The following is a 24,316-nucleotide window of genomic DNA, read 5'->3' as shown; positions in this document are numbered from 1 at the left end:
CTTAAGAGAGCATTTCCTAAAAATAAGGATGTTGTTCCACATAACCCCAATATAATCAAAATAGGAAATAAATATTAATAGGATATTACTGTTTAATCCATAGATCTCATTCACAACTCACCATTTGTCCCAGTGATGTTCTTTATGAGTCCAGAATCCAGGATCATACTTTGTGTTGAGTTAACTGGCTTTCTGGTGTCATTCAGTCTGGAACTATTCCTTAGTCTTTCCTTATATTTCATGATCTTGATATTTTGGAAGAGTTCAGCCAAATCATGCTTTTCTTTTTATCTGATGTTTCCTTATGAATGGATTCAGACGATGTATTTTGGGTAGGATTACCATAGAAGAATGATGTTGTGTTCTTAGTTCATCATGTTGAAAGTCAATCAAGCTTATCTTATACTTTTCTTGTTCCAGCCTTGGAATTATGAAGGAATTCGGGTTCCTTTTAATGGAGAAGGACATTTAGACATGGGGAAAGCAAGATTTAGGTTCTTTTGTTTTTAATTTTTTTTAATGTTTATTTCTGAGGCAGAGAGAGACAGAGCATGAGTGGGGGAGGGTCAGAGAGAGAGGGAGACACAGAATCAGAAGCAGGCTCCAGGCTCCGAGCTGGCAGCACAGAGCCCGACATGGGGCTCGAACTCACAAACCATGAGATCATGACCCGGGCTGAAGTCGGACGCTTAACCGACTGAGCCACCCATACGCCCCAAGATTTAGGTTCTAAAGATGCTCACTGCTACTGGAGTATCATTCCTGCTAGGTCTAACCAGGGAATGAAATTAGAAAGTACAGTTTTTTTTTTTTTAATGTTTATTTATTTTAGAGAGGGGGAGGGGCAGAGAGAGAGGGAGACAGAGGATCCCAAGCAGGCTCTGCGCTGATAACACAGATGTGGGGCTTGAACTTATAAACCATGAGACCATGACCTGAGCCAAAGTTGGATGCTTAACTGACTGAGCCACCCAGGTGCCCTGAAAATACAGCTTTTATAAACACACACTATATGCACATACATCTCTATCTATATGCATGTATGTTCCTGTAGATTGATCTTTCTAAATATGTTCATACTGATACCTTCTTTTTATACTTATAGTTTCTTTCTCCAGCATTGAAAAACCTGGCTCCCATTAACCTTAAATATTTACTTGTTTGCTTGTTTCCCCTTGTATATAACCAGTCTCTCAGCTATGTGGGTCACTCACTTGGCCCTACTATCTCCAACCAGCTGGTTGAATATTTGGTTTTGGCTTTGCTGGCCATGCCAACTACTTGCTCAGTCTCAACCAAGGGGAAGGGTCCCAGATGCTTCTCATGTTTCCTAGTCCTATTATTATTTTTTGTGGATATAAAGTACTAGAGTGACTCTGAAAAAGATTCAGCTGAGTAGGTAGTATTTGCTATGGGTATATCATAAAAGACATTCCTAAATTAAAAATGGGATTATCTAGTAGTTTAGTGGTTTATTTTTTTGTTTGTTTTTTCAAAATTATTACTATTCTAAGATGTGAATGACAGGATTTTATTGCTTAGTTTAAGATTCTGTTATGGACAATAATAATAGCACTGAGACATGTGCTAGCCATTTCTGATATTAAATATAGTTTCTGAATAAGAAACCATTTATATTGTTAAGGCAGATCTTTCTTTAGATTCTCTTGGATCTATTTCTTGGCAGTTCAATAAGTGATGGCTATTAGCGAAAACAATTTTTGTTGAGCCTTGTTTATTGGTTGCAATAATGAGAACAGTTATTGAGTTCGATAATTTTGTGCTTTTATTTTCAAGTAACAAAGTGTTCTTATTTTGTGATGATACCAAGGAAAGGCAGTTTAAAAGCTGGCTTTAAAGGATCTGTAGCTTTGAGAGGTTATAATTTAGAATGGAGGCATGGTGGTCAGAGGAAATGAGCCAAAGTTAAAAGCCTTTTCTGTGCCATTGAATCTGTAACCATCCTCAAAGTACTCTGCACTTTATGTCACAAAAAAGCCTCAAATCCCGTGGGTAAATGTTATCTGCAGGAACCTCATCATTTCTGAAAACAGTTCTTTTATTCTTAGAGTGTTTGAACAAGAAATACAAATAATAGTATTTTCTTCTCTTTTTTGCAGGACAACATATGGATATAGGAGTTCCTCTATTTTTGAATAAGTGCTTTGTGGTATAAAAAAGCAAAATCAAATTGAAAATTAATGAATGGTGAGGCAAACTTAAGGTGTTGGTTAAATCTCTTTCTTTTGCCTCTTTGTCAAGCAGCATTATCAGTTGTTCTCATCTTGTGGCGTTGTTTTATGCTTGGTTTTCTTTTGGAAGATAAAGTATAATTACTTGTCAGCCAAAAGTTTATGACATAGACACTTTTGCAAATAGCTTTAAAGGTAGATCTTGATTATATATAACCTGTAAGGAGCACACAGGATATGGGCAAAGCGGTTGATGAGCAGCGGATGTGACTGTACGTGGAGAGAAGTGAGTGAAGTCTACTTCATTTTTGCGCTTTGAATCTGTCCACACTTTCTCTCGAGTCTTTCATGGTTTCTGCTGTCCTTGTCTAATGTTACTTGAGTTGCTTCTTACCCTGTTCCTCATCCCCTTTTCTCTGCCTCCCTCTCTCACACACATATACACATATACATACACAAACTCACCCACAAACAAATACGCATACATTCACATTTGAATTTAAATGGTTGGCATGCTTAGGAATATTTGCAACTGGAGGCCACACAGGCCAACGTCTCTAATTGTGTGTTTGTGTATATGTATGTGCACACCCACACGTGCATACCATTTCCAAATAGTTGACCACCGAAAGTACTTGGCTTACGGTAGGTATGCAGTTCATATTTGTTAAGTGAATGACTCTATGAGTCCAAAATGACAAGTTAATGACTGGAGCAAATGGAGTCTCATGGAGACATTGTTTCTGCTATGAAGATTTGTTTGTTGTAGAGACGGCTACTCCAGATGATCTAGTATTTGTATGGAACAGTTGTTAGGTCGAGTCTGATGCTTTGCCCCACCTCTCTGAACCAAAATTTACTTCTGACTGACAGAGGGTAATTAATTGAACTGCACAGATACTTCACTGGGAAGGGTAAATCATGCCTTAGATGAAGACAGTCACCTGGGTATGGGACCAGATATGTGTACTTTTCCCTCCTCTTGATAAGCTCTTCTTATTGCAGCTCATTTTGTGTCTTGTGACAGCCAAGTGACTCAGAGTAGAGTGAAATGACTTTTGTATGACAGAAACCATAACAAACCACTCAGGACATTTGCCTTTAAAAACAACAATAAAAAGATCAAACATTCTCTGGTTAGCACTTTAACATTGTACAGTTTGGAGTGGTACTGCTAGTCCTGTCAGTGAAAATTACCATTTGGCATCTTCTGGAGTGTCTAAATGTGTAGTCGGGGACCCACTTGGGCACAGGATAGTGCTGTGAGCCCTGCTCATGATTTTCTGAACTACTTCCTAATGTGCCTGAAATGCTGAGAGCAGGGCATTGCTTCCCCTACTACTTTTCTAAATGACAAGACCTTCCTCCTTTTTTCCCCCCACGTATAGTCAAATTTATTCCATCATATAGCAGCAATCCAATTTCCCCCTGTTAAAAGGCATCCCTCACCATGTCCGTAGAGCAATCCCCTTCTCTCTCTCTCTCAGAGAGAAAGCCCAAACTTGCCCGTGAGCAGTGTCCACATCTAATTCATTGAAACCATTTTCCTCCATTCAGTACTAACACCTCCCAACCATTAAGCTCAACATTTTAAGGACCAAAAAATTCTAAAAGTGGGCTATTAGGTATCATAGAGAGCCCAACAAAAATGCATACGTGTGTACACCAAAAGACGTACATGAGAATGTCCATGGCAGTGCTCTTCCTAATAGCCCCAAATGGAAGCACCTCTGATGTCTGTCAATGGTGGAGTGGATAAACTCAGGTATAGTCATGAAATGTGGCCTATTTGTTCATTGGATAGCAACGAAAACAAATGGAAAACTGTCCAGGTAACAACACAGATGTTAAAGGAGGCAAAAAGAATACATCATGTATTAAATTTATCTAAAGGTTAACCACTGGCAATTTGTGGCTTTAGTATCCTTACCTTTGAGAAGGAAGAAGAGTAATGACTAGCTAGGATAAAGGCTAGTAATAAGGACATATTAGTGTTGTACTTGATATGGGTGGTGGTTACATAGTTATCTTCACTTTGCAACGAGTCGTGCCAAATATATTTGTGCACCTTTCTGTATGTGAGTTATACTTCCATTAAAACACTTATTTTTAAAAAGATTGATATCATTGCCCTCTTGTTTGTAATGAATACTTTTTCTAGATGCTTTTAAGATGTTTTCCTTTGCCTTAGTTTTATGTTTGACTGTAACATGTACAGGTGTGATTTTCATGTTAATTTGCCTAGTGTGGTTCACTGAACTTTATGGATCTGTAATTTTATGCTTTTCACCAAATTTAGAAAACATGCTTCCAGTATTTTTATTAATTACACATAAAGAAAATAGAGGGGCCACTCTCACTTCCACCTTGTATACGTTCTGGGAAAGATGGCACCATAAAATGATTACTAGTTTTAAGCATATACTTAATTTTATAGGGCAGCACCCCAAATTTGCAGCTTACTGAAAATTTTATGGGACCAGTTGGTGCCATAAACTGAACCAGTTTTCCAGTTTGTTCTAAGTTCTTGTCCAGCCTGGCAACTCCTAAGCCACTAACGATTAATCAGTGTATACCCTTACTTCATTCCATGTCTCCTAATGTTCTTCCCAGTGGAAGGTTTTCTCTTTACCATTGTGTTTCGGGGACACTAATGAGTGGTGGTGTTGTATAGTGGCCACTCACACCTAGCTTTTACCAACTCAGTGTAGATCCTTTTGTGAGTGAATGAGACCCATCATTTTTTCTCTTCCATTAACTGGTCAGAGGGAACTTCTTATGCCAATTTATACGACTGCGGGAGAAGTGCTCAAGGAATAGGGCCAGATACTATAGTAGTCTGAGTCATCTGCTCATTCAGCTTAGTTGTGGCCATGTTCCCAGTCTTGTAGGGAGTGGACTGCTATTGGGCCCATCTAGTTCTGTGGTTTGGCGAGTCGGATAACACCAGTTTTTTATGGGTAGTTTGATTATTCACATAGTCACTTGATATCCCATGGGCAGGTGTTCAGTCTCTACCAGGTACCAGTAGCAAATCAGGAGAGCAATCTTAATAAGGCCCCCAAAACCACATGTGATTAGCACTAACACATTGCACTATCATACTGACCATGAAGCTGTACAGCGGTTGAAAGGCACTTTCACATGCTTTATCCCATGAGACACAGTGTCCTTTCTGCTGGCCTCCCATGTCTACAGATGTTAAAGACCCAATGTGAAGGCAGGCCCTCTTCAAATCAAGGTTTCTTGGAGGACCTGGCCATTCCTGTGGCTCGGCAGCCTGTGTCCCAACTACTGCTGCTACTACTACTACTACGACTACTTGTTGTTGTTGTTGTTGTTGTTGTTGTTGTTCTTCTTCTTCTTCTTCTTCTTCTTCTTCTTCTTCTCCCTCCCCCTCCTCCTCCTCTCCCTCCTCCTCCTTCTCCTTCTCCTCTTCCTCTTCCTTCTCCTTCTCCTCTTCCTCTCCCTCTTCCTTCTCCCTCTCCTCCTCCTCCTCCTCCTCCTCCTCCCTCTCTTCCTTCTCTTCCTTCTCCTCCTGCTCCTCCTCTTTCTTCTTCTTTTTTTGAGGAATGAGAATTTAATGTTAGGGAAGGAGGATGCTTAGGTTATGGTCTCTGGCAGGGAGACACCCTGGTTCTGCCCTTGGGCCAGCAAATGTGGAAGCAGGGAGTGCAGGGCCCAACAGACAGGGGTATAGCCCAGGCGGCTCAGATTCCCATTTTTGTACATTTCATGGTGACTTATGGTACTGTCTGAGTGCAGAAAACTAGGGTCGGCATCCAGAAATTGGGCCTGTGGGTGGCCAGCCAGTGCCGTCTGGACCAGCTCATTCACCCACTGGTTTTTCTCATGAAGTATATTAGGGTGCTGGCTCCTGGGAAGCAGGCCCAGCATCATGACTTGGGCCTGGGCTGCCCTTGGTTCACCAGTCATCAGTCACTTGCTCTGCTATGGGCCTTGGTTGTTGGTACCCACCCAGACCACCACAATCTTGGGCTGATTCGTTCCAGCTCCACATTCTCCAGCCACTGAAGCACATGTTGTATGCTGCCACTGCCAATGCCAAAGTTAAGTGTGTGAAGGGGAGAAAAGAGCTTCTGCCAGATCTTGCACTGGTGCATTAGCTGGACCAGGGAGTCCCCAATGAAGACGACTTCAGGTTCCTTATCTTTGCTGTCGACTATAGACCAATGGTGCAGGGACATCCAGAGTCTGACGTTTTGCACCAGCATGGATTGCTGGCTGGGCTCTCCTCTCCATTCATATTGGTGCTGCAGCTCCTGCGGGCCCCAATGTCTTCTTTCAAGGCAAATTGTGGTATTTGAAATAACATAAGCAGTAGCAATCCAAGATTTGGGTTACAGTTCAGATTAGAACACCAACCACTTGGTTCTCTTCCTCTCCATTAGGGTGTCTGCTCAAATGTCATTTTGCCATTAAGTCCTTCTTTGGCCGTCTTATTTAAAACCCCTATTTCCTACACACCTTGCTTTATTTTCCCAGTAGCACCATTTGACATACTATATATTTTATTTATTTTATTATCTGTCTTTCCCATAAGAAAAAGCTCCATGAAAGCAGGACTGCTTCAACCCCAGCGCATTGCATATAGAAGGTACTTACTTAATATTTGTTGTTGAATGAAGCCTTAACAGAACTCCTCCAAATTATCTGAGACTTCATTTCCTCAAGTGTAAAATGGAGGGGTTTAGAAGTACTTTGTGTGCTGTCATGTACTTTATAAGGTGCTTTGCCATTATTAATAATTAAGTTAGAAATTCATTTTTGCCATTATTAATCAAGTTAGAAAATTCATATTTATTAAATATAATCTGTATGCTTCCTAACATTCTTTAACCAGTTAAAAAATATGTGTATAAAATACACTTTCTGAAAATCTGGGGTACAACCCCAACTGCTGGCTGTCTTTGGGGCCTCAGTCCCACTGACTGCTTCATGACTCATTTTCACTGCCTGTGGATCTTCCTTCTAGCCTTGTGATTTAAAATTTCCCATAGCTCCAGGCCAAACAGAACAGTGATTGGCTGAGGAGTCAAAAGATTGCTCCTTGAGTTCTTCCAGTCTGGGCAGTAAGATTACTTCAGATTGGTTATCCATGATACAAAATCCTTCTAGGTCTCTTTTTCTTCTACTTTTCTTTTCTTTATTTGCTTTCTTCTTTCTTCCGAAAAAGTCCTGCTGGTAGAGGACTGCTGGGCCCAGTTGCTGCCCCACGAAGTGCTGTAAGATTTCAGGGGACGAAGAGATGAATTGTGGCTTAGAGCAGGGACCAGCCTGGACAAAGTGCTCTGGTCGAGGATGCACAGGTGAATGTTTCAACCTTCATCTGATTTACTAGGGAAGATACAATTGAGTAAGTAAGGATTTAATAGATACATAAGCAAGGCCTATGAGAGCATAGATGAGGCAGTGATACTTTAACTGAATGGTTCAGAGATGGCTTCCTAGATCAAGAAGGTGACGTATGAAATAGATATTCATGGACTTGAACATATTGAAAGAAGGAGAGAGGATTTCAGGAGAGTCAGACTAAGGAAAAGAAAAATGAAAAATAATGAGGCAGAAAAACTTTGTGTAAATTTTTGTTTGTCTGTTACTAAGGGCTTTTGAGTAAGGGAGTTTTAAGTTAAGATTTTGATGTTTTAATTACCTACTTTTACCTTTTCTGCTTTCTGCAGTTCTGGACTGAAGAATGGATTTATAAAAAAGCATAGAAGCCATCAGGGAAATAAAGTGCTGCTTCATAGCTGAAAGAATATTTGGTAACCTTTAATCTCTGGCTTTTCCAGGGAAGGTTGTTGGACAGTGAGGCTTGGGTTTGGAGGCTACCTGTGTTTCTTGCTCCAATGAGGTACAACCCCCTTACCTCTTCAATTGTAAGTGGAGAGACTCAGGCAGAGATGGGGTGAGGAGCTCCAGGTCTGATTTTTTTTTTAATCACACAAAATGATTATGACTGTGCTGCTAGGAGTATAGACCCTGCCTAGGCATTCATGCTCACTAGTCCAAACCAGAAATATTAAGAGTAGAGGTAGAGGGAATTCTGGGTTCTCATCTTTAAGCACAGTCATTCTACCAGATGGCTTAAACTGTGGCTCAGTGTGATAGCTGGGACTCTTCCCTTGGGAAGGAGCTTTTGAGGGTCTATGTGGAGAGGAGGAAAGCTCTGTCCCACACCTTCCACTCCAGATGTACGCAGGTGGAAATCCTAGAGGGACCTGAGGGTTTCCTGCATATGATACACATTAGCCTCCATTTTCTCCCTTCTTTCCTCTTTAAGACTAATGATAATCACTTCTTACAGGGTTTTTGTTTTGTTTTGTTTTTAGAGCAAAGTAAATCATGGGCCATGCAGTAGATGGAAGTTGACTTGCTCTTAGTGTAAAGTCTGTACCTTTGGCTTTAGTGCATTTACGCTACATAGGTATTAATCAGATCCATGGAACCACCTTGGACCCACATTTGTGGTTACCATTAACCAAAGGAGCCCAGTGATTACTTTATAACCTGAGTAGTATTGTAATACTGAGTTTCTTTTTTTAAAATGTTTTGTTTATTTTTGAGAGAGAGACAGAGTACAAGTGGGGGAGGGGCAGAGAGAGAGAGAGGGAGACCCAGAATCTGAAGGAGGCTCCAGGCTCTGAGCTGCCAGCACAGAACCCAACGTGGGGCTTGAACCCATGAACCACGAAATCATGACCTGAGCCGAAGTTGGACGTCTAACCGACGGAGTCACCCAGGCGCCCCTTAATACTGAAAGAGTTTTTACCTGCATCTCAATTGATTGCCATCTCTTTAGCCACCTTCACTTCCATCTTTGGGGAAGAGATGTTTTCTCCTAGTCAAAGTTGCCTGTGCACCTGTGTCCTAGGTCTTCTCCTTCCCGAGCTCCTTAGGCTTTTGTTCCATTAATTATTTCATTGCTTCCCTTTTAAACTACCCCTCTGTCCTGATTGCTTTTCCGAGCTTTTGAACATGTTCAAGTATCCCTCGAGTCAAAACAAGAAGATGAAAGCACCCAGACCCCTCCCTTGATTCTGTGCTCACTACTTTATCATTCTTTTGCTCAGAAGTAGGGTTCTAGAAACAGATGTCTTTACCTGACCTCTCTACTTCCTTGCCTCCCCTGTGTTCTACACCACTCTGCTGGGATCACCTTCATGAAGTTCATCCATCTTTGACTTGTAAATGTTAAATGTTCTTCCAGTGCCTCTTTGAAACTACTCTTCTTACTTGATTCTAATGAATGTTCTCTTTTGGTTTCTGGGACTCTACCCTTCATGGATTTTTCTCCTTCATATTTGCTTCTCTCTGTTAGGGGACTTGCTCTCTATCCTTTCTCTCCTTCTTAGTATCCTTAGTGTTCTTGCTTGGACTCATGGCCCTTATCATTTCTACAGCCTCCCCGTGAATGCTCGGAACCCCTCCTAGGGATCATCTGGCAATTATATATAATAACTCCAAACTTTCTAGCTTCAGCTTGGACCTTTTTCCTGACACCCATTGCTTCTCAGATATTCTATTAAATATCCTAGACCATAGAAGAAGATAAATAAAGGAATGTCCAAGAATGAGATGATAGATACATGTGATGATAACAGAACTCTTCCTCTTCTTTTATGTGCTATTTCAGTTTGTGATAACAACCTTGACTCCATTCCCAGCTCAGAATGTTGATAAGCATTTCAGACTTCCGTTTGGCTCACTATAGCACAACCAGCACGGTACATGTACCTACCATATCCTAGGCATGCAATGTGATGTTTAGATGAATGAATGGATACATGGCTTCTTCTCCCTCATCCCTTATATCCAGCCAACCACCAAGTTTTGTTTCTCTACTTGTTTTCTTCTCTTGAACTTTTCTCTCCTATTCCTCTCCATTCTTACTGTTCTGGACCAGACTGTCATCTTCTCTCGTCTTGGCTATTTCAGTAGCCTAACTTTGGCCTCATCACTGCTAGTGTAATTTCCTTCTCTAGTTCATCATCTGCACCATTACTATTCAATTGAACTTTGTTATGCAAGCCATATATGTAATTTTACATATTCTATTAGCCACATTTTAAAAAGCTAAAAGAGGTGAAAATTGATTTTAATAATACATTTTATTTGATCCAGTATATCCAAAATGTTATTTCAACATGTAGCCCTAATCACATTTCAATGTACTCAACCTATATATACCCTGTTCTCTTTTTCTGGAAGCCTTCTATCTTTCTACTGTACAAACTTTTTCATATGGCATCAACCCGAATGCTGTTTCCTTTATGAATCCTGCCTTGAGTTATTAGGCAAATTTCATATACTTGTGGCTTTCAAGGTTTTTTGCCCATACCAAGTAAGAAGGATACTTTACACTATGGCCAAGATATGTGTATATGTGTGTGTCTTCCTATATTTTTGTCTACAGCTATACTTAAATCTCTGTGTCTATACCTAAATTTATATCTATGAAAAGCTGGAACAGAAGTTCAAAACAGTGTTTTATTTCATGAGGTACATTATAGTGTTTAATCCATTATGTTAAAAAAAAACTGATTGTAACTGATTATATTGATTCTAAGGCTCACAAAATAAGTCAGAATACCTATTTTGAAAAACACAGGTCTATACTGGCAGCAGTCTTACACATGAGTCTACTACAGCATTTACCAGATTTTATTATTTTGTGTATGTGTGTGTGTGTGTGTGTGTGCGCGCATATATCTCCTACCCAGACTCTATATATCCTTCTCTTTTTTAAAAATCCTTATATTATTTCTTTTTTTGTGACAAGTCCAATGCCTGGTGCAATGTGTGTGCTCAGTACATATTTACTGACTAACTCAAGTCCGGAAGAGCTGTTCACATGGGTTCAAAGGCATCACTTTAACCATCAGTGTTAATTAGCTACAACAGTTTGTGCAGTGTTGTCTCAGCCCTCGCTGACTGAAATACAAGCTCCTGGGTGATAACAAGGTTTTCCTATTCCCAGTTCTACTTATATCTGAATAAGGATATCAGATAAGGAGCTGAATATTCTCTTCTTCTGGCAACATGGAAAATGGATAGCAGTGAGAACAACTTGATGGTTTTCACTTAGAATCCACTCAAATACTTGAGAGAAACAGGTCTGTTAGTTTCTATGAAGGGAGCCGAAGTTAAGTTTGTACTCTGAGGTTAGCAAATTGTGCCTGGTATTTAAAAAATTTTCTGATGACATGATACAATCTCAGAGTATATCAGAGATAAGCCAGATGGCTCATTTCTAGACTAGCTTTACTGCTAATTAAAGGGCTAATTTTTCTCTCACAAACTCAAGAGTGTGAATATATTTTTTGTCAAAATACTCAATAGCCGGACAAGCTAAATTGGTTCGGGAAAACCTAATTGGGTATTTTCCATCTTGCAAAACTCTGGTGCTTATATTTAAGAGAGCCTGGGGAATAGCTGTTAGTGAAGGTATTGATTACAAGTCTGCTGCTTTTTAATAGCTGTGTATTAACTCAAGAAGTTGGATTTCAAGAGACTAAAATTTTAAAGAAAAATAAAAATCTAAACAGAACTAGTCCTTTCGCTTCTCCTTAGGTGAATGGTTTTGCTTTTATTACATTCTGAGTGCTGAGTGCCATTTCCAGTCTATGTGGGGAGGCCCACATGACAGGACTGCTCTTACTTTGACCAAAGATCATTATCTGGCTGGAGCATGTTCTAGGAGTCAATAAATATATAATATGCTATTTCAGATTCTTTGAAGATATTAAGTATAATCTCATTTTGAATGTTTGGAGGTGTTTCTTAATAAATATTTAAAACCTCTATTGGCAGGGCCTTAATATGACAACTAATAAATATACTATCGAATAAGTGTTAACAAGAAGATGTTTTACTCTGAAGTGCCTTCAAATTATTTAGGTGAAATAATAAAGCATCACTTTTTCCTAACAATTAAATTTGTAATGATGTAATTCTTTCCTGTTAATTTATGTTGAGTATTATACTTTGGTTTTCGATGGAGCTATTTTTTCCCTCTTCTAGTAATTTACTTAATATTTTTGTTCAGATAATTCCTAATACTAAATTACCTGTAGAGTTGCCAAATGCAGCATATGTATATATAGTATTTTTCACCTAAACTTTCTGTATGAATCTTTTTATGAATATTGGGAAATATTTAACGAAGGTCTTGGCTTAGAAAGTTGCTATTTCATCCAAAAAATCCAAACTTGAACTGACCTACTTTTTTTTTACTTTCTCTTAAAATGAGTTCCTGTTTATTTGATGAACAAATAGTTTGTATTTACATACTAAACAGTTTTGTTATTTAGGTTTTGATAATATGTGTCATTTCAATATCTCTGGAATTTTCTGTTTTTGAAGCTGAAAGCCTTCACATACATAGTTATTGTTAATTATTATTCTTTGAGAAAATGACTTGGCATTTCCACTTGCCTTTCAGCATGGTTACTTTCCACTCTATTCACGTGATAAGGGAACTTTCTTTTTTGGCTCAGTGAAATATCAACAGTGCTTTTCTGAGGTGTAGCGATCTAATGTGAGATTGTTTTAGATGCAGTGTTACAAAATTTTATTTTGCCTTGGAAGCATCATGGCCTATCGTTTAACTGTAAAATGACTTGTATTTAAATGCCTATAACAACTGCAATCCTGGAAAATGGAATAATAATTTGTATACTCTCATTAGATAAGTCCTTTGACTAGAGTATACATTTTCATTTACCTATCAGTTTAAGTGGGAAGCTGACGTTGTACATGGTCTTTCTTATCTCCAACATGACTTTTTCTACTGTAAGGTTTATGAGAAGCTTTCAGTGATATTTTATTTTTTAATTCTGGTCTTCTCTTACTGTGTTTAGATGCCACATATCTTGTTCTTCAGTTAATAAACAGCTCATATTCTACTGTCTCATTAGCCTTTCAGTAAATGGGATTCAAAATGGTCTCATTAGCCTTTTGATAAATATCATTTTAATTAAATATGCATAAATATGGAAAGATCTACTGTGTAACAATTCAGTAGTAATTACAGTGTATTTTATATTATTTTGCATTATTATGGAATTGTGTACCTATTTCTGTTGCAGAATAATTACACCATTAGAAGTCTATACTAATCTGTTTTTTGTGTTTATAAAGATCACAAGTTTATCAAGTAGGTGGCTTGAATTAATTTGATTTCACCTTTATCAGAGTGCTAATGAAATTGATAGTGTTAAGTTCTCCAGTGCCAAGAAGTAAAGACCTCAGGTTTATATAACTGTGCTGATTCTGAAAATTGATTTGTTGCTTTGTAAATATAGGTGTTTTAATGCAAATGAATATTATAAAAATGCTTTTGCTTCAGTTCTTCAGCCTCTCATTAAAATCTTTTTACATTCCAGAAGTAATTGTTAAGAAAGGAGCTCTAAAGACTTTTTTTTATTTATTTAAAAAATGTTTTTAATGTTTATGTATTTTTGAGAGAGAGAGACAGAGTGCGAGCAGGGGACGGGCAGAGAGAGAGGGAGACACAGAATCTGAAGTGGGCTTCAGGCTCTGAGCTGTCAGCATAGAGCCCGACGTGGCACTCGAACCATGAACCATGAGATCATGACCTGAGGTAAAGTCAGACGCTTAACCAACTGAGCCAGCCACACCCCTAAAAAATTTTTTTTTTGAATGTTTACATATTTTTGAGAGAGAGAGAGACAGAGTGTGAGTGGGGGAGGGGAAGAGAGAAAGGGAGGCACAGAATCCAAAGCAGACTCTGGGTTGATAGTAAATCTTATTATCTCAATTATTTTCCCAAAAAAACGATCCTTGAAGGCAGGTATTGTTATTATAATCACCCAAGAGCACTATGATAGTAAATGGCAAATCTAAGATTAAAATTAGGTCTTTCTATCTTTAAAGCTCCTTTCTGGGGTGCCTGGGTGGCTCAGTTGATTGAGCATGTGACTTCAGCTCAGGTCATGATCTTGCAGGTCTTGAGTTTGAGCCCTGCATCGTGCTCTCTGCTGACAGCTGGGAGCCTGGAGCCTGCTTGGTTACTGTGTCTCCCTCTCTTTTTGTCCCTCCTCCACTCACACTTTCTCTTTCTTTCTCTCAAAAATAAACATTAAAAAAAAATCAAAAAAAATTAAAAAAAAAAGAAAATTGAGTTGAATGAGTAGGCCTCAGGAAGCATAGAAATAGAAATAGCTCAGAGTTAAGTGGCAGTAATTTGTGAGTAGTTTCCATGGCAGAAGTGGGGTTTGAAGACTTCCCTGATAGCCCTATTAGAATGACATAAAATGGGGAGGGAGGGTAGGGTTTGGATGGCAGTTCACCATCCAAAGGGTACAGGGTATGAAGAGCATCAGAGATTTCTACTACAGAAGGATGTTTTCCATCTATAGTATAATAGTGTAGAATTCAGTGGCATAGTATTAGTCACAAAGTTGTACATTGACCAGTCCAATCAATTTTATAATACTTTCATAACCCCAAAAAGGAACTCCATATCCCTTAGCCATCACCTCCAAGCCATCTCTCCACTCTCAGCCCCTAACAGCCACGAATCTGCCATCCGTCTCCATAGATTTCTGCATTCTGAACATTACATACAAATAGAATTATACAACATGTGGTTCTTTGTTATTGACTTCTTTCACTTAGCACAGTATTTTCAAGGTTCATGATGTTGTAGCATATGTCAGTACTTTATTCCTTTTTATGGCTGAATAATATTATTCCATTATAGGAATATACCACATTTTATTTATCAACTCATCAGTGAATGGACATTTGGATTGTTACCCCCTTTTGCCTATTATGAATAATGCCGCTATGAACCTTCCACTACAAATTTTTGTTTGACTACCTGTTTTCAGTTCTCTGGGGTATATAGTTAGGGGTGGAATTGCTGGATCACATAGTAACTCTATGTTTAAACATTTGAAGAACTGCCAAACTGTTTTTCTAAAGTGGCTGCACCATTCTATAATCTCACCAACAGTGTAGGGAGGTTTCTCTTTCTTCACATCTTTGTTAATGTGTCAAATGTCTTTTTGATTATAGCCATCCTAGTAGTGGGTGTAAAGTGGTATCTCATTGTGATTTTGATTTGCATTTATTTGATGGCTATTGATGTTGAATATTTTCATATGCACTGACTTGGCTATACACACACACACACATGCATATGTATACACACACATGGCATATGTATACACACACATATGTATACACACATATGGCTATACACACACATATATGTAGTTAGGATTTTTTTTCACTTTTATAATTTTTTGAACTAAAAACCATGTCAATTTTTTTTCATTTTTTCCTTTTCATTACTTTTTATTCTTTATAATTTTGGGTGAGTGTGTAACACAAAGTTAGTTACTCATAATTTCTCTGTGAGCTGAGTATTATGCCATTAAAAAAGAAAAAAAGGAGCTTAGAGAAGATAAGTAATTTGCTTAAGATCACAGAGCTAGTAAGTGGTATAGGATTTGAACCCAGGCCATATTAAACCCATGGCTTGGTCTCTTAGACATGACACTGTAATAACGTAGTAGGTCATATATGTTCTTAGGTTTATTGTATTGTTGTTGCTAGTTTGCTTTACCTGCCTTCACGATCTTAGAGAAATAAAGACGCTTAAATTTCAAAGGGATCTCATAGTTCATCAAGTGTCACTTCTACCTGATGTGGGTGATCGGTCCACAGGTTTATTAAGGCCTGGTTGTTTAGCCAGGATCGCATGTTGTTTTACACCTACATCAGAATCAACTCAGTTGTTTGTTGGAATTGCATATTGGCAGGCTTCACCTCCGACTTCATAAATAAGCCAGTTGTGTACTGGGCCTAGGAAACAAAATTTTAAGAGTGTGGAGTGAGAACCACTTCTTTGGTGGCAGGAGTGCCACCATTTCACAAGACCGTTATTTTGTTTGATGCTTTTTCATGTTTGCTGGTAGCTTTTATCATTCCATCTGCCTCTCCTCTACAGCAACACTCAACAAGCCTATTCTCTTTGATACTTGGCAAACGTGCCTCTCGTGTGCTGATAGAGAGGACTTTTAGTCTGTAGTTTCCATCCTGGGAGTTCTGCTGAGTTAATCATTCAGTTAAGAATCTCTTGCTCAGCACCTCCCGAGTAGGTGGGAGACAGCACTGCTATGCACGACCTCTGCTGTGAAAGAGGCAAAACCCTGGTAGGAATTTTAAGCATTAACCCAAAATATTCAAGTCTATTTGATCATAGTATCATTCGTAAATGTACCCAAAGTGCAAGTTTCATATTTTCTTTTTCCTGAAGACAGAAGTGTAGTCCTAGTGCTAACAGTTTTACCTGATTTCATGTAAGAAGTTTTCTGGACAATGGGATAGTTACAGCTCATATCAGATGTAGCGTCCAGTGTCTTTGCACCGGTGATAACCCCTACACTTTGTTTTCTCACTTGGGTTACCAAGCTAGGAGACAATACTATTAACGGGTCAGACTCATGTGTTCAGGCTCTATTAGCCTTTGATTTACGACCCAAGCCATTTTACTTATGTCTTTACTAGTCTGACTCTCAGGATTTGACTGTCCTTTGGTTTTAAGTTGATGAGAACTATATGGATTGCTTTCTTGCCTTAATACTGTGAAAAATGCAGGGAGCCTTATGATGCCTTGTACATCAGATGAGTTGTGATTGTTAGATAAAAGGACAATAATAATGTGGAGATAGCATGGACTTGGAAAAGTGAATTTTGTAGAATTGCTAAGCCTTGTCAGTGTTGGATTTTTTTTTCCTCCCCAGAACTAACTTACCACCACATTCTATAGCTTTTTCTCAGGCATTCTCCTATAAAGCCATTCTTTCCTTCCTGTTTTTTTTTTTAAACTGACATAAGCCTAGTCTAGGACCTTAGCAGCTGCAGAGTGATCAATAGTAGGAAAGGTTAAAAAGGTCAGATGTGAATTTATTACAGAAGTATTCTCTTGATTTATGCAAATGCATTGTCAACAGGTTACCAATTTGCATTATTCAATATTTATAGGCACTTATGACACTGTCAAACTCTAGCATGTGAGCAATTTTTAAGGACTGGCTTGTGCTTGGATAGTTCAAAGCAGCTCCCATTAAATAATTTGAAGTGACTAAAAATGAGGGTTTGGTTTTTTTCAGGAACTAAATGGGGTCTTCACTGAAGACTAAAGTGGAAAGGGTCAGAGCGAACCTAGAATCAGAAAGAGTACTAAGCAATTTTTCCTCCATGATAAACAAAGCAGGAACAGGAAAGCATTTTGAAGCTTTGATTTGGTTCAAAACAGTGTTTTCTAAAACATAAGCCATTCTTGTCCTTAACTTAAAAATAGGTTCATTTAAATCACTGATGTATTTCCCTGTGTTCTTCGTTCGTTCTTAGGAGTCAGTTGATTTATGAACCACTGTACTCAGCAGAGGAGAAATTAATTTGTAAAATATGTAGAATCAAATCTTGCTTTTTTTTTTTTTTTGGTGTAAGAATTCATTCTATCCTCATCCCATCCTTGAAGGCATTTTCCTTTAGTTCATAATCTTCACTAACCTATTTGCCTCTTGGAGGGACTTAAAAGCATTAGCAAAAGTAATAACTGAAGTTGTCAAGAAAAATAATGAATTAAAATCTACCCCTGAGCAGTTTTGCAAGTGGCAGAACATGGAGCATCAAGGAACCAGGAAAGGGGATCCTGACTGTATTGCCTCTTTTCTACTTAGCCCTACTTTGCAGCATTGAAAGATAGTTTTCTCTCCTTTACCCAGTGTTTTCCTCAATTTTATGTTTTTACTACCTGGTATTTGCCAAGTACATTTACAAACATCTTCTCATCCAGTTTTCAAAACAGTGCTGCCTGGCTGATGGTATCAGCCTTTATTCCAGCATGTCATACTCCTTGACCTCTATTATAATAACTTTTCTGACCATCTCTAATATTTTTTCCTTTTCATGGAAAATGTGTTTTTTTCCCCTTTCCCTGGCATATAGTTGCAGAGAAGTTTAATAAATATTTAACAATCACGATGCAAAAGGCATGCGATCACTCTTTTCCTATATGTGGTGGGTCCCCCCCACCATCATTTATGTCACTTTTAAGTGTTTTGGGGTAAATCATTTCCTTCTCTGTAATGAGAAAACTAGACAATTTTATTAGGCCACTTCCCCCAACAAATAACAAGACAGAAGAAATCAACACTTGATTTTCATTTTTATCCTGACTAGTCATTTACTTTATGTATATAGATTTATGGGTATTTGTGACAGGAAAATGAAACTGATCACAAATTCTGACTGCTCAGGTTTTTCTATGTTTTGTTTTACTAGTGTAAAACAATAGTGTCTCTTAATATCCATGCCCATACATAGAGTTCATGACCTCTTAGGTAGACTGGGAAGGAAGGGGATGGCTATTAGAGCTTAAATTTCCTTAGATATTTCTCATATACCTCCCCAACCACACACAGAGTTTATTTTATTAACAACTCACATTAATATGGAACATGTGTTATAATTGGTGAGCAAATATTGATACATTATTATCAACTGAAGTCTATAGTTTACATTAGGGTTCATTTTTTTGTGTTGTACAGTTTTATGGATTTTAGTAAGAGCATAGTGTTATGTATCTGCATTATAGTATCATACCTTCCTGCCCTAAAAATTCCCAGTACTCTACCTATTCATCCCTCACTCCTTCCTACCCCACTCCCCCACCTCGTGAACCCCTGTAACCACCAATCTTTTCACTGCCTTTTGTTGTTGTGCCTTCTCTAGAATGTCACTTTGTTGATTTCATACAGTATATAACCCTTTCAGACTGGCTTCTTTCAGTTAGTAATAGGCATTTAAGATTCCTCTATGTCTTTTTATAGCTTGAGAGCTCATTTATGTTTATTACTGAATAATATTCCATTGTATGGATATGCCACAGTTTGTTTATCCACTCCCTTATTGAAGAATATCTGGTTGATCCAAGTTTTTGCAATTAGGAATAAAACTGGTATAAACATTTTTATGCAGGTTTTTGTGTGGACATATGTTTTGAACATATGTTTTAGGCAAATATGATTGTTTATACCTTTTTAACACTTAGGAAATTAGAATGCTTATGAATATTTTAGAGCCTTAAAATATTCCATATAAAAGATAGAAAACATGGTCATTAAAATGATTATTATGTGTTTGGTTCTGAAAAATACATTGTGAACAATGGAAACCTTATAGAAATAATCAGAAAAGCAGTTAATTTTGAATTTTTCAAATTGAGAATGTATATTTTATATGAAGTGTCATTATGGAAGTAAAAGAAGCCAAAATAGCTCATTTCAGAGCACTGTTCCAGATTGATATTCATAGTTTTTGGTAGCATTTATGTGTTTTGAATATGTTAATTCTGTATATTGTGAGTCAAGCCCTTCTTCACTCCCAAAAGACTAAAATCTATAAAGTCTAGGAAAAATAAACAAACAAAAACCAGCATTAAAAAAATATATATTAATGTTTATTTATTTTTGAGACAGAGAGAGGCAGAGCATGAACGGGGGAGGGTCAGAGAGAGGGAGACGTAGAATCGAAGCAGGCTCCAGGCTCTGAGCTGTCAGCACAGAGCCTGACGTGGGGCTTGAACCCACCGACCGTGAGATCTTGACCTGAGCTGAAGTCGGATGCTCAACTGACCGAGCCACCCAGGCTCCCTACAAAAACTAGCATTAAAAAAAAATCTTTTGGATAGTCTTCACAAACAATGTGAAAGTATTCTCAGTGTGTGGAGTATACAGTAATTAACAAAAGAGACAAAAATCTCTGCCCTCAGAGGGCTTACATTTTAATGGGAGAAACCAAGAAATAGATTTCATACCAGATATGTATATATCTGTGTACGAGATATTTATAAGTGGTCATGGGAAGCATAAAGCAGATAAGAGGGAGGGAGAGTCCCTGGTTACTGTGGGGTTGTCTCGCTGCCCACAGAGCCGTGTGGGAATTAGATATGACCTGGCCTTGGAGCTTCCCTGAAAACTGATGAAAAAGGGAAATAAAGGGAATAATAAGATGAACTGTGATGATCCCCAGGACTATAAACATGGTAAGGTTGTGAGCCCTGCTGAGAGGCAGGGAAGGGCTGTCAGTTTTCACTCCTGTCCCTGGCTGCATAAGCTGGGAGGGGTGGTCCTACCTGGAGCTCCTGCCTTCTCCCTAGAGTTTATGCTGATGGGGTCCCAGGAGTCAGATGAAGTGATATCTTATTCAGAGTATGAAAGCCTCAAGGCTCCTTCGTGCAGGTAGAAGCTGGTCAGGAGTAGATGAGGCTTGATTAGTGCTTTGACTGTGTCACCTGTGTCCCACTTGTGTATCACTTCTCTGCTCTCCTTGTCATCTGCTTCATTCTAAGGTGACTCCTGTCTTATCACAGATATGCCTTCTGCCCACTCATCCACATAAAGAAGGAGAGAAAGAGATGGCTGTCCTTTCTTTTATGTGTCTCCAGTCTCTTACAGAAGTATTCACCCTAAGACAAGTTTATCCCAAAGTTTTCTATGCCGTGTTTTGTTTTGTAGTTGCCTGCAACTTTTACATGTGAGGCCAGAGCAGAACCGTCAGGCTAGGAGTTGTGCTGTGCTCCTGCTCCTCCCTGGCAAGATTGGGAGGCTGAAGCTTTGGAAAGTAGTTGCCAGGGTGATTGCTTTCTCATCCAGAATAGTGGTCATTTGTTAATGTAGTCTGAGTTTCACAGCATGGAGATGATCCCTTATGGTTGACTAGCTGTAGTCTAAGACATGCCCCTTTGCAGTGCATATTTGATGCCGACTGGCTCAACTTTCAAAGTAGATATATTTCACAGTGTGTTTTGTTTGGATGGATGTTTGTTTTGCTTAGCTTTAAAGAGTAGTTTCTCAAGCTGAGCTTGTTTATTCTAAAACACATATACACATACCCGCCTCTTCACAACATTTTGAATTTTAAATTTCTAGTATATGCCATATATACTTGCCTCCTGTGTCTTGAAAGAAATGACCTAACTTCGTGGCATGACTTGTGAATTAAGTTTCTATATATACAGCCTCTCTGGTGAGACAGTATCTTTATTGCTGAACAGCCCATGGAAGGTGCCTAACAGTTACAGTGTGTCTTAGAAACCATGTGTCACCTATTATGCCATAGTCCTTTTTCAAAGCGTACCTTATGCGTATACTGTCAGGTGTTGTTTTTTTTTTAACTTTATAAGTCATGTCACCCCATTATTTTTACCGTTAACTGTAGAAAGGCAAGCAAAGATACATAGTCATGGAAGGACTGGACATGAGAAGTCTGTTCCACAGAGTTGCTGCATTACAGGAGACTGATCAGAACCCTCGTTAAGACCTTCACTCCTAAGGAGAGGGATGCAGTGCATAAAATGATGCAGAAGTGTGCAGTATTTCTGAGAGAAGGCAGGGCAGCAGAATCCAGGAGGCTGTGGAAGCCACGAAGAAGGCATTACCACAAGAGAATGGGAAAGGGCACACAGAGAAAGAAGTAGCTGGGTAAAGGACAGAGCACACGGAGAGGAGGAGTCCAAACATGGAAGACTGAGTGCCTCCTCCAGCCACCGTGATTCTGAGAACAGGGAGAGTCTGTTCTTCCTCACCTCATCTTGTATCCTTTCACACCCTGAGTTCCCTGACAGACTCAGAGTGAGGTTTCTTTTCTTCAGCTGCCCGAAATTGCTGATGTCTCACAATTGCTTTTTGAATAATAAATCAGTTTTTGAAAAGTGATAATAGATGACTCTCAAATAAAGACCTTGTATAATAAAATAGATGGTCTAGAACAAGGCTGAAAAATACCAAGTAGGGAAGTGGAATCTCTGAAAAAGAAATGAGATCGTAGGTTTTTGTGTTTATTTTTTTCTTACCATGTGGCAATTTTACATACATGGTAAGCACTCAAGAAACTAGCTAATAGCTTAAGTGAGGAAGAAAAGAGGTCTCTATACTAACCTGGCTTAAGAGAGCTCACTAACCTACTGCCTTTTATATCAGGTTGTTAAGAGGCACTGATTCTGTGTAGAATTAGAGAAACCTATCTTGATGGTGGTGATGCCAACTATATTCACCTCCATCTATGAATTTCTCTTTGTATGTTAATGTCCATTATTATTTCAAATTTCCCAGTGTTAAATATCTTAAATATATATATATATATGTAAACCTCACAGGGAAATGATTTATGAACAAGGAGACAGCAAAGAATTTGAAAAGTGTCTCAAAAGGTATTTTCTGTGTAATTTCCATAAAATTTTATCCTATTTTGTTCACTGATACATACCGGATGCCTGGAAGAGTGCCTGACACATAGTAGGTACTCTGTAAATATTTGCTTAATGGAGACCTCCAAAAGAGATAGGAATTTTTCATAATTTTATTTAAAATACAGATTCATGTTAGAATTAGAAGGGAAACTGAAGATCTGATCTTAAAGCATGACTCCATGACTTCCTTCACAGATGAGGAATTTTGAGGTCTAGAGTGAAGTGAACTGCCCAAGATCAGAACTAGTGAGTACCAGAATGGGGGTTACATTGTAGATTTCCAGAAAATCTGCTCAGTTTCACATGGCCAGAAATGGAAAGAGATGAGGATTAAACTCTGATATGATAGACTCTGAAGTTTATTATCTAGATAAGATATTTAGTATTCGTATTTTTAATTTTTTAAATAAAGGTTTAATATATAACTTTTTTTCTGTATTTTTTTCTCTGCCCCAAAAGAGAATTAATTGCTTCCTTGACAGGTTGCAGTAGATACCATCTCTCTTCTAGCATTTACCATATTATAGTCAGTTTTCATGGCCGTCTGTGCCTTAAGGTCAGGGACCAATTCTTATTAGCTACCCTGGAATTCAGTGTAGTGACCTACATGATAGATGGAGTGCCTTGTGCTTTGAATTGTGTTGAGAGTTAGGAACAAATAGTAAACTCAAGCTTGGGTTTAGGGAAGTAACATTTCATGTCAGAAACAAAATCTCATAGGTTTTCAAATACAGTTAATGCTTGATGCTAATATTAAATAATCATTATTTTGTACACTTAATGATTGTCAGTCTTCTTGGTTTGAATGGCTTTTTGGGGATGGCTCTGCTTTTTAAATTTTAAAGATTCATAACGGTGCTCTTTATGGATGTCTCGATTTCGGTACCAAAACTGTTAACTGTATGATATGCCTTACCCCCTGGTATTTTAGATCCTCAGCAATCCATGGTTAATGCCAGTTCTAAAAATTTTGGCTGACTTTGACACAGTAATTTTAGATCTTTGAGAAAAATTAAACCCCTGGTATTGTTAAGGATATATTCCTTGTAAGTGCACCAAACAGTTTTTATATACAGCTAGCAAAACATGTCTATCAAACCGTCAATAAATTTTAAAAGGAATTATTTATTCTCTTGAACTTGAGACTTTTGTGTAAGGATAGTATTATACATTGGAAAACAAGAAGGAAAGCACATTTCAGGAGAATATTGTGATATTAGAAAAGATAAAAATATATAGAAGATGCATTGCTTTGCCTGTGGATCTTATAGTGGTATTTACTGAGCAGTGGTATTTCAAACCTGTGTATTTCTTGCAGCTAAATCTTCTGAGGCATGGGATGTTATTCCCTTAGGGAAACAGCCTGAAACTATTTGATTTCTGTTTGTTACATTAGAAACTACTGTGATATTTTATTTGTATGAGAAATAATATTACTTAAAAAGAGTGGGAAATACTAAATTCAGCATCATCCATGTGCTAATCTTCTTTCAAGAAGATCTCTGCTATTGGTATTATTATTAAGAATGTGATCTTTTCTACAAAGCATAATATTTTGTGAATGCAAGAACACTTGCATTTCAAACCATCTTAATGCGTAGATGAGAAAAAAATATCAAACACAAGAGTGAATTCAACTTTAGATGTTAAAGCCACTTGATGGAAAGCCTATACTAGATTCTAGGTCCTCAAATTCTTTGGCCAACATATCTTCCAATATATCAAACCAATGGATAAGAACTGAAGTCATTCAAAGAAATGCTAAACAAAATTAGGTAATTTTATCCCCTTATGACTTTATATTTTATTTTAT

The 24,316-nt window shown here is 38.2% G+C and overlaps 1 protein-coding gene and 1 pseudogene across 3 annotated transcripts in view; one reads left to right on the top strand and one right to left on the bottom strand.

Annotated features, from left to right (window-relative positions):
- The window catches only part of IMMP2L (inner mitochondrial membrane peptidase subunit 2), an 886,026-nt gene that overhangs the window by 160,653 nt on the left and 701,057 nt on the right, over positions 1-24,316 (top strand). The gene's annotated exons all lie outside the window — the stretch shown is intronic.
- On the bottom strand, positions 5,734-8,515 carry LOC122488112 (annotated as a pseudogene).

Source organism: Prionailurus bengalensis, chromosome A2 (assembly GCF_016509475.1).
Source record: "Prionailurus bengalensis isolate Pbe53 chromosome A2, Fcat_Pben_1.1_paternal_pri, whole genome shotgun sequence".
Classification (NCBI taxonomy): domain Eukaryota; kingdom Metazoa; phylum Chordata; class Mammalia; order Carnivora; family Felidae; genus Prionailurus; species Prionailurus bengalensis.
This window is presented reverse-complemented; position numbering and strand designations above follow the sequence as displayed.